The sequence below is a fragment of the Lemur catta genome, chromosome 19 (assembly GCF_020740605.2).
Source record: "Lemur catta isolate mLemCat1 chromosome 19, mLemCat1.pri, whole genome shotgun sequence".
Taxonomy (NCBI): Eukaryota; Metazoa; Chordata; class Mammalia; order Primates; family Lemuridae; genus Lemur; species Lemur catta.
Window position 1 is genome coordinate 8484518 of NC_059146.1, and position 11194 is coordinate 8495711.

Below are 11194 nucleotides of genomic sequence, written 5' to 3' on the forward strand. Positions count from 1 at the left end.
TACTCCCAAAGTTAATGTCTTTACTGTTTATTCTCTATGGGATTTAAAGAAAAATTTTAAAGGTACAACTATCACTTTTTGCATTCTAGCAGATTTACCTTTCTTTTTTTTTTTTTTTTTTTTTGAGACAGAGTGTCACTTTGTTGCCTGGGCTAGAGTGAGTGCCGTGGCATCAGCCTTGCTCACAGCAACCTCAAACTCCTGGGCTTAAGCGATCCTCCTGCCTCAGCCTCCCGAGTAGCTGGGACTACAGGCATGTGCCACCATGCCCGGCTAATTTTTTCTATATATATTTTTAGTTGTCCAGATAGTTTTTATTTCTATTTTTAGTAGAGATGGGGTCTCGCTCAGGCTGGTCTCGAACACCTGACCTCGAGCGATCCACTCGCCTCGGCCTCCCAGAGGGCTAGGATTACAGGCGTGAGCCACCGCGCCCGGCCCCAGATTTACCTTTCTTGACTTGTATTCTTCTCCCCTTTTTCTCTGCTGATCCCTCAGCCTGGAGCTCTCCCTATACACTTTGACACCTTGTCTCTATACTCTTCCTGCCCCCAACCTTTATATATATAAAAACTCACTAATCCAACTTCTGTTCATCCTTTAGTCTTTATCTTAAACATTATTTCCCCAGTATCCTAACGTGGGAACATTACAAAAGAATCCTGTAAAAGGGTTCCTTAGGGACTACACAAGAGGCTTTGAAATATATTTTTTCAAATCAGTTTATAAATGAATATTAGTTAACTCGTTAGATTATATTATGACCCTGGAGGACTTTGGTGCTTTTAGTTTGATTATAATATTCCTTTTCCCACTCTGGTTGCCTGTGTATTTCCTCAGATTATCAAAGTGATCATTCTTTGTCTTTTATTCACAGTGTTAGAAATACAGAAATATCATGTTTGTTTGCTTTTATCCCAGTATTCTTTGAATGACATTGTTTATGCAAAGTGTGAGCAAACAAGTCTTCATTGTTAATTAGCATTCAAATAATCTAGTGATTTAAATATCTGCATGTGCTGAAATTTATCAAATCTCCTGTGAATTAAATACAATGGGATTTCAAGAATGCAATCAAGGAAAGAACCGTAATTCTCAATTAGACATAAATCCAGATTAAAATGTAGTATTTACTGATGAAACTACTAATCGCACTGGGCCAAGCTTTTTAAATTGATATTATTTCTAATAATACACAGTAAGGATACATTAAAAACATGCATAGATTTTAAAATTACTTATCCAAGAAGTTATAAGAATCTAAGTATAGTGACCAGGTAGATATGTTTTTCTTTTACAAATGAATTTGAGTAAAAAGACTTTCTTCTTCAAAGGTTTGGTTATTAATATATTACTCCAGTATCTAAAAAACAGAAATTCCTCATCATGAAAGCTATTATTAATCCTTAGTACAAAGAATAAAATGTGAGAATACCATTGTTTTCCAGAAAAAATTATGATCATTTGACTAGCTGTGAAAATGTATTACTTGCTTAGAATAAATGAAGTTGAATTTGTCCTTTTGTTCATATTTGTTGTTAGAATATATGATACAGAGTTGTTCATATATCCACTGTGATTATAACCTGATAATTTACTAGAATTGGTCAATACAAGCATCAGTCCTTTACCCAAACATCAAAATATATGGAAAATAAATAATGTTGAACTAATTAAGTATACCATCCATAGGGTTAGAATGCATGTTATTCAGAGTCAACGTGGGTAAGAAAATGAAGAATTCAGTTACAAATATTGTAGAACGAAGGAATTTAACTATCCCCAAAGTTTCATACTTTGAGAAGTCTAGGACGAGGGCAAGGGAAGTGGTTTCAGTTAAGGGGTTTAAGTTATTGAAAATACCAAAAATATCTGCAAATAGGTTAAAAACACAATAATTTTTTTCAAGTGACTAATATAGTCATACACTATATAATTATAGGCATATGTAGTAGGTAGTCATAAGCTACTCTTTTGTAAGTTTGAATTTATTAGAATAAAGATAATCAGTTTTTGTATTGTTTTCAAAAGACCGTAAGTTTTTCCCATAGTAGTAGCTAAGAATATCTATAATAGTAACTTAAAATGTCATTGGGTCTTTGAAAGCAGATTAAAATAAGTAGCTACATTGCGATAAACCAGTTTGCTTTTTTTAAAAAAAAACCAAACAAACAGATATTTATAGCCTCTAATACAATGTATTGACCTATGCTTGTCAAGACCTGATAATTCTTAAAGAAATTAAATGTGCTAGAGTGAGATTAATGAAAACAGCAAGAATATAACTATTGGAATGAAGCAAGAGGATCAGATTTAAGTCATCAGCACATCACATATAGTTTTGGAAGAATATTATAAAGCAGTGATTCATACTATAACATCAATTAAAACCAGAGTCTTTGACAGAAAAACTACTCTCTCCAGCTTGTGTAGGCCCTGTCAGAACGTCAGAGTGTGCACAGAGGAAACTATACAAGTAGGGCTTCAAATATTTATAAGATAGCAAAACTATAAATAATGAAATCAGGCATGAAATGTAGCAAGAAAATTTTACTGGTTTCAAACTCTTATTTTGCCTTTACTTATACTTTGATTTTTAACTTTACTGTACGAAGTGTTTTATTGACAATAAAAATACCATACCCTTCTTCTGTATCACTTTTGATAGTATTAATATTTACTTTTCATAATTAGCTTGTTTTAAAAAAAAACCATTATTTCGTTTGCATATTTATAATTATTTTATATGAATATATTATTAGGTAACCACATATAAATTATAAAACTAACTTTTAAATTTATGTTAACTCTTTTTTTTTCTGAGTGAATTTTTAAAGAGTATCTCAAATCCTACTTTATTAGATTATTTCAGGTTGAACAGTCTGCAATTTTTTGAAGATGCAATCATATACAGGCAATCCTCGTGTTACAAACATCCCAATTTACCACATTCCATAATTATGAATGGGCTCCCAAGTCTCTGCATAAGAATAATTTATAATTAAATAATTAAATTAATAATTCTGGAACTAGTTCCTTCTGCACATGTCAACAAACTTGCACGGCATACCCTTACGACCATGCCTCCAAAGCAAAAGTCCACTACAAGTCCAGGTGAGCCTGCAGGAAAGAGAAAGGTGCTTACAATGGGAAAAAAAAAGTAGAAATAATTAAGCTTTCAGAGAAGGCCAGACGCCATCATTCATTGGGAAAGCATTAGGCTTCAGTCGCTGGACTATCAGAACAAGTATAAAAAAGTGAGAATAGGCCGGGCGCGGTGGCTCACGCCTGTAATCCTAGCACTCTGGGAGGCCGAGGCGGGTGGATCGCTCGAGGTCAGGAGTTCGAGACCAGCCTGAGCAAGAGCGAGACCCCGTCTCTACTAAAAATATAGAAAGAAATTATCTGGCCAACTAAAATATATGTAGCAAAAAAATTAGCCGGGCATGGTGGCGCATGCCTGTAGTCCCAGCTACTCAGGAGGCTGAGGCAGTAGAATTGCTTAAGCCCAGGAGTTTGAGGTTGCTGTGAGCTAGGCTGACGCCACGGCACTCACTCTAGCCCGGGCAACAAAGCGAGACGCTGTCTCAAAAAAAAAAAAAAAAAAGTGAGAATAATGAAACATGTGAAAGGCAATGTTCTAATGAAAGCATCAGTTATTACTAAGCAGAATAGTGGATTAATTTTTGAAATGTAAAGGTTGTTACTGATTTGGTTAGAAGATCAAAATAAACATAACATTCCTATCAGCCTAGCACTGATCCAACATTAGGTGAGTGTTAACCGTTAATATTCTTTTTTGAAATTTCTCCTGTCTCCTATATAAACTTTTTGTATTAGTTTTTTTTATATTCTGTTTGTTTGAATTTTAAAAAAGAACACAGTAGTTTCTGTAACTTCTTATTACATACAATACAGGGGTATTAATATTATATTATGGTATTACAGTATATAATTATTATACCACAGGACAGGGGCATTAATATGATAGTATTATACTGTATTATCATCACATATGAGCCATTATAGTATTATTATTATTATTATCATCATCATATATGTACAGTTCATCAGGGATCTGAGTTACATACAAATCTGACCTAAAGACCTTCTCAGGGACACTATCTCATCTGTAACCCAGGGACCACCTGTATACATAATAACTGTCCTCACACTTACACTTTACATAGATAAGTCATATATAAGAGCAAGAGAAAGTGATATACCTTAAATATTGGAAGTTAAACCTGCTACAGCAGTGAACATATATAACCCAGGGACAAAGTAATTTTTTATCACTCAGTAAATAACCAGACCAGCACTTATTTTCCTCTATACTATTCCACAGATTTAGAAACTGCTGATCATATAGCAATCCGTTGATGAGATTATTATGGAACTACCTTCAAAGTAAATAAAAGAAATTGAAATTGGGGAGAGCTTATTGTTTTAACTAGGATGATATGAGAAGAAATCTTTGAGGTAGAAAAAGTTAAAGATTAAATAGGAGCTATTCCCACAGATGCTTAAATCTTACAAAGCTCTGTGCTATATCTGATAGTTTCCTGATTGTGCTTAGGTTAAAGAAGCTTAATTTAATGGATTAGGGGAGGTTTTTGGATGGACCATGAAGTATGCCATGTGTTAACTGAATTTCTGTGATTAGTTTCTTTTATATTCGCCACAAACACTTTCTTTAAGCATATTCTTGGCTTGTAAAGTATACACTTGCAGTTAGTTGCCAATTTTGTGGCTCACTAGAGTGGAAGTTTTTTCCAACTGTGATGTGTGTCAAGGAAAATTGATACAAACCAAGTACATAAACATGAATGAATAAGCATAGATCTATAAATTGGTCTTCTACCTTCATTATAGACAAGAAGAACTGAAAGATTAAAACATTTCATTTCTTCTGATATATGCGGAATTTGAGGCTGGTAGAAATATGTAATCTAATATAAAGAATATACATTTTCTTGAAAACTTAAGAATTCTAGAAATATCTGATATAAAGGATACTAGTTATTTTGCTAGTTATTTTATAGTTCTCTGATACAGAGAAAGCCATTGACCAAAGTGAATTCTGATACTTTGAATTGGAAAAAATTTGAATTAAAAAATTAAACTTTGAGAGATATTAGAGATAGAGCATAAAATGCATTAGACTCTATGTATGATAATTCCATTTCAATTCAAAGTGATGAATGTATGAATAGTTTGAAACTAAAGACATGGTTAAAGTTTGCCAAAATTTTTAGATGAACTTATTTGTAGTTTAGGAAGGTATTTTAAGAAACCTTTCACTTTTCAACTCTGCTATTTTCAGATTGATATAGCACAGAGTTTGTGACTTATCCAACAGCCATGCTTTGCTGGTCTCCATTTCCATGCTTACAGAAACTCAGTGTTGCTCAGGTATCAGGCACAGCTGATTTCTGTCCATGCCGGGGTGGGGACCCTGCAGCCTTCTGATTTCAAGATTGTTCTTTTTTAAGCACCAAAGGAGGCAAGAAAGGCTTCATCTTTCTCTGCTGCACCCGTTTTAGTAAAAGGATTTGTTCTGTAAAATGTGGATTCAGTCAAAAGGCCTCACACAAGGATCGAGAAGGCACATGTGGCCCCAAGGCGAAAGGTTCCCCACCCCGAGAAGGAAAACATTACAAAACCACATCCTTTGCTAGTGATTTGGGAAAGTTGATCATCTTATCCACCTCTAGCTATGCTGATGCAATGGGAAGTCTGCAGGAGCGCAAGTGTTATTTGAGATTCATCTGCCTGAGAAAACCACACAAAGAAATATTTTCTGACCTTTGACCTTGTTAATTTAGGCACATTATTGCTGCCACATCTCAGGTTCAGACTCTTATTTCTTCCATTCCAATGGCATTCTAAAGGGTTTTCTAGTACCTTTCTTATTCCAGTCACATTCATCTTCTTCATAGTTGGCATCATAAGATAAAAAATGCAAGTCTGATTGTGTTAATCCCCTGCTTAAATTCCCTCAGTCACTTCCCAATTGTCTAGAACTGCGGTCTCCAGCCCCTTGGCCTCTGATGGCTATAGCTCTGTGGCCTGTTAGGAACCAGGACACACAACAAGAGATGAGCAGTCAGCAAGCCAGCGAAGCTTCATCTGTATTTATAGCCACACCCCATCGCTGGCATCACCACCTGAGCTCCTCCTCCCATCAGATCAGCAGCAGTATTAGCTTCTGCATTATGGTGAGTTGTGTAATTATTTCATTATATATTACAATGTAATAATAATAGAAATACAGTGCACAATAATTCCCAGTACCAACCCCTCCACCCTCCAGCCTATGGAAAAATTGTCTTCCATGAAACCAGTCCCTGGTGCCAAAAAGGTTGGGGAATGCTGGTCTAGAAGACCTATTCTTCATCTTTCTCCAGAAAATCCTCCCGTACCCTACCTCTTTTCCCCCAGGATGGTTAAAATGCACATTTTCCTTTTCACTTTTCATATTCCATTATAAACATCAATGCATGTGAATTTTCAGGAGAATGAGAGCTCTTTGCAGTGGCAATTTATTTAATTGTCTTTGTCCAGTACATAGGACAGCATATATAATATACAAAATAATAAATATTTGAAGAATAGTGGCATTACTAATATAGGTATAATTATTTTAAAAGAAATATTAGCTTCAATTGTTAAGATTTAAATAGATTTCCAATTAATATGAAAGATAGATTTTAGGACACATCACTTGTTACAGTATGCAGTATCATCCATGTCTGTGGTATGATCCTTTAAACTCATTTCACACTCAATTCTGAAGACAATGTTAGTACTTTTCAATCTGGTGTGAAACTCTGAAAGGAGATTTTGAGCTTTAGAAATTTTGACTCTTCTCAGGTACATGAGAATAAAATCCATTTCACTGGACTCTCCTAAACTCTCTTTGCTAATACAAATGTCTCAAAAATATTAGCTTCTCAACACACTTTTGGTCAATATTTGTTGAATCTTTGAGCTATTTGCACTGAGCTTTTCACTGGATCTTCATTCTATCTTGTGCACCTTAACCTGAAATATGTTTTAAATTGCAAAGAAAGTAGATCATCTCTGTTATTCCTTCTCTTACCTCACAAGAAAAATTTATTTTACAATTCTCACAGCCATGGGCTGAACAGGCATTACTACAAAAAGAAGGGGCAAAATGCTAAAACACAACTCACCATATTCAGAGGATATGGCCAAAGGAAATAAAGTAATCATATTTCTGCAGAAAAAAGACTTATTAACTATATTGATGCATTTATCTTTCAATGTCAGGGCATTTATTTTTCATATGTTTACACTATTTTTTTCAAGGTTGCCTTTTTTGCTTCTAAGTCACATTTAATGAAATTTTACTTTAGTCTAATTATAAGTGAAAAATTCAACGAATTTTTAAAATGTAAACACAACAATGAAACCACTGCTCTATTAAAATATTCAAACATTGGCAGCCTTCAAGAAGTCCCTCTTGTGCTCCTTCTGAGTGACGGCTCTACACAAAGGTAAACATTCTTCTGACTTTTCACCATGGATTAGTTTGCATTTTTGAATTATAAATAAATTGAATCTTATATTGTTATATTTTATGTCTGACTTCAATTGCTTAACATTACTTTCTAAGAGTCATACAGATCACTGAAGGTAGCAATAATTTCTTTTCCTTATTTCTGTATAATATTCATTGTTTGACAATAATATAATTTATTTATTCATTTTATTGTGAATGGCCATTTCATCTGTATACATATTGAAGCTAATACAAATAATTCAATTATAAATATTTTAGAGCATGTGTTTTGATACACACATATACATTTTAGTTACATAAACTTAAGATTGAAATTACTATGTCAAGGGAAATGTATGAGTCTAATTAACAGAAAAAGATGAAGAATTTTTCTTAGTTGTTTTTATCAATTTTAACTTCTACTGGAAGCATATGAATGTTCCATTTGTTCTACATTCTTGCAAAATACTGGCAAAAGCTTTCTTTTTATATTGTAGCCATTCTGATGGATATATAGTAATAAAGCAGGTGGTTTTAATTTACATTTTCCTGGTAACAAATGAGGATAAACAAAATGTCACATATTTATTGGTCATTTGAATATCATACTTTTGAAATATGAACAGCCTGTTCAACCTTTTGCCCATTTGTATTGGATTTCCTTTATTTTTAATATTAACCTGTATGACTGTTTTACATTTTCTACATTTGAATCATTTGCTGTATATGTGTTCTGAAAATTATTTCTGTGACTCTTTGACTTTTATTTTCACACTAAATTATGTACTGTGATAAATTTAATTTCTTACATTACATATATTCCAATTCATCAATCTTTTTATGTTTAATACTATTTTTGTCCTGTTTAACAAATCCTTGCCTCCTCAAGGACATTAAGATATTCACCTATGTTATATTAATTTATGTATGCCATCAATTTAATATAAATATATTTATGGTTCAGAGTAAAACGCTGGTGTACAATATGGTAGCCACAAGACACATAAGCTTATTTAAGTTAAAATTTATTGAAGTTAACAAATTAGTTTCTCTGTCGCATTATTCACAAAAGTGCTCAACAACCACAAGTGGCTAATGGCTACCATACTGAAGCTGACGCAGAATATCTTCATCCTTCAGAAATTTTTGGACTGTGCTGACCTAGAGTCACTTTTTTTCTTTCATGAATATTTAATCGACCCAGCATCATTTGTTAAAAATACTATCCTTCCAAGTCTACTTGAGAAGCATATTTGTCATAAAACAACTGTCAATATATGCGTAGGTTTGTTCTTGGGTTTTCTATTTTGTTCCACAGAAATATTTTCTGTTCTTGTGAGAAAATTGCATTCTGTTAATTACGTAACTTATACCAAGTATTTCTGTTAGTATAAATTCTCCAAATGTATTCTGCAGGATTTTCTGGCTTTCCTTAGCCCATTGCATTTTCACACAACTACAGAATAAACTTGTCACTGTCTACAATCACCCACTGACAAGCTGTTTGGGTTTTGTTGGGAATTGCAATTAATCTAAAGATCAATTTGAGGATAATTACCAATTTACAGTATTTGATTCCTCCAATCCATAAGCTTGAGTTCATTTCATTTATTTAGGTTTTTAAATTCTCTCCATAATATCTGTAGTTGTCTTTAAAGATATCTTTCATATCTTTTAAAAAATATGTTCTTGGGTATTTAATATTTTATTAGTATACTATTTCAAATGATATTACCACAAATATTGACTTTTTACTGCTTATCCATAACAATATGGCTAATTTTTAAATATTGACATTGTATTCTACAACCTTAATTTCACATATTAATTGTTAAGATATGAAGACTTTTAAAGGTTTTCTAATTAATGAATCATGTCATCTGCAAGTAATAATGTTTTCACTTGGTCTTTTCCAGAAGATTTTATATTTTACTTCATTTTTTTGCTTTATTTTAGTGATATGGACATCTAGTTCAATGTTGAATAAAAGCGTCAGTAGTAAAGATTTTTTTTTTCTTTCTTGCGATTTTTGAAGAAAACCTTTAGTGGGACTTTTGTGTATTTGTTTGTTTTTTGTTTATCATAAAGCCTGGTAACTAACCACCAAATACAGTGCTCTTATCAGGAGGTCCTTAACTTCTCTTTGAGGTCCTTTGCAATTCCAACATCTAATTCAGCCTCATTATTGGGAAGGGTTTTCCTGGAAAGCTGCTCCGCCCAGCCACTTGGCAGGCTTGGAAATGCCAGTAAATTAACACCTCAATGAAGCAGTCTTTAACTACTCATTGAATCACTGTGGTATGTAAATACTCCTTTCCCTTGAGGCATGTGTTCTGAAGTTTCCCCATTCAAATAAGCTTCCATTACCCACTGTAGTAGCCTATTCAAAAACCTACTCTTATATTGAGTGCCTTCCCTGTATCACTTTCCCTCATTCCTACTAGTGTTCCTTACATCACCCACTGCTTGTTATTTGCTCTTGAATCCTTGACTCTGTTTTTGGCATTGCACACAGGTAGGGAAAGTGGTAATTGTTTTTTCAATCCCTTATCAGTTAAGAAATTTCCTTTTCATTCTCACTTTTTAAAGATTTTTTTTTCATAAATGGATGTTATATTAAAACAAATGCTTTTCTCCTTTATTTTGTCAAGCTACATTGATTGATTTTCAAATAACCAAGTAAACTTCCCTTTCTGGAATAAGTGCAAGGTGGCCATCAGGTATTATTCACTTAATAGATCAATGTATTTGGCTTGCTATTTTTTTTTTTTAAGATTTTTGCGTCTACGTTTATAAGAGATCAGTCTAATTTTCCTTTCTGTTCACATGAATGATATGTTTTGCTATTGTCAAAGAACAATTGCATGGGATGGAGTTAAAAAGGCAAAAAAGACTTTGTTCAAGACTATCAAAATTGGGGTCCAGACTATTACAACAGGAAAGAGAGATTCAATTCAACTCTACTGAAACAAAGAATTGGAGAATTTCAAGCACTGGGGTGAGCTAGTAGAAAAATACTGGAGCAGACAGGGGAAGATCGGTCAGTGTGACTAGGATATCTTTTTTCCTAATTGGCACTTATGGAATTTAGGCTAGTACAGATACTAGGAGGTATAAGTATAGCCCTTTCCTCAGTTCTGTTAGTCATTCTAGTGAATTATTGAGCCTGATTGTGATTTGATGATACCCTCAAACTTGCAGCTGGTATCAGAAATCTCTGGCATGGTTGGCCAGCTGGAACACTGTGCCCTTAACCTGAAGTTTAACTAATTACAAATGTTCAGATTAATCAAGTATTTTTGTTTTATTCACCTTTATTAACATATTGATTTTTATTCTTTTACTATTCTTTTTGTGATTACCGTAGACTTTATCATGTGCACTACTAGCTTAGCGTATTCTTTCACTTAGGGTCTGTTAATAATGAATGTCCTTAGGAGTTGTGTGTTTCAAAATGACTTAATTTCAGCTTCAGATTTGAAGAATATTTTAAGAGTGTATAAATCTAAGTTAAGCTTCCTTTCTTTTGGTATTTTAAATATATCAATATATCCATTGTCATCTGGATTACACTACTTTTCTATTGAGAAATTAGCTACATTATTATTGCTTATTTGATTGTAATGTGTTTTTATTTCTGGATTCATTTATATGTTTCTCTTTGTC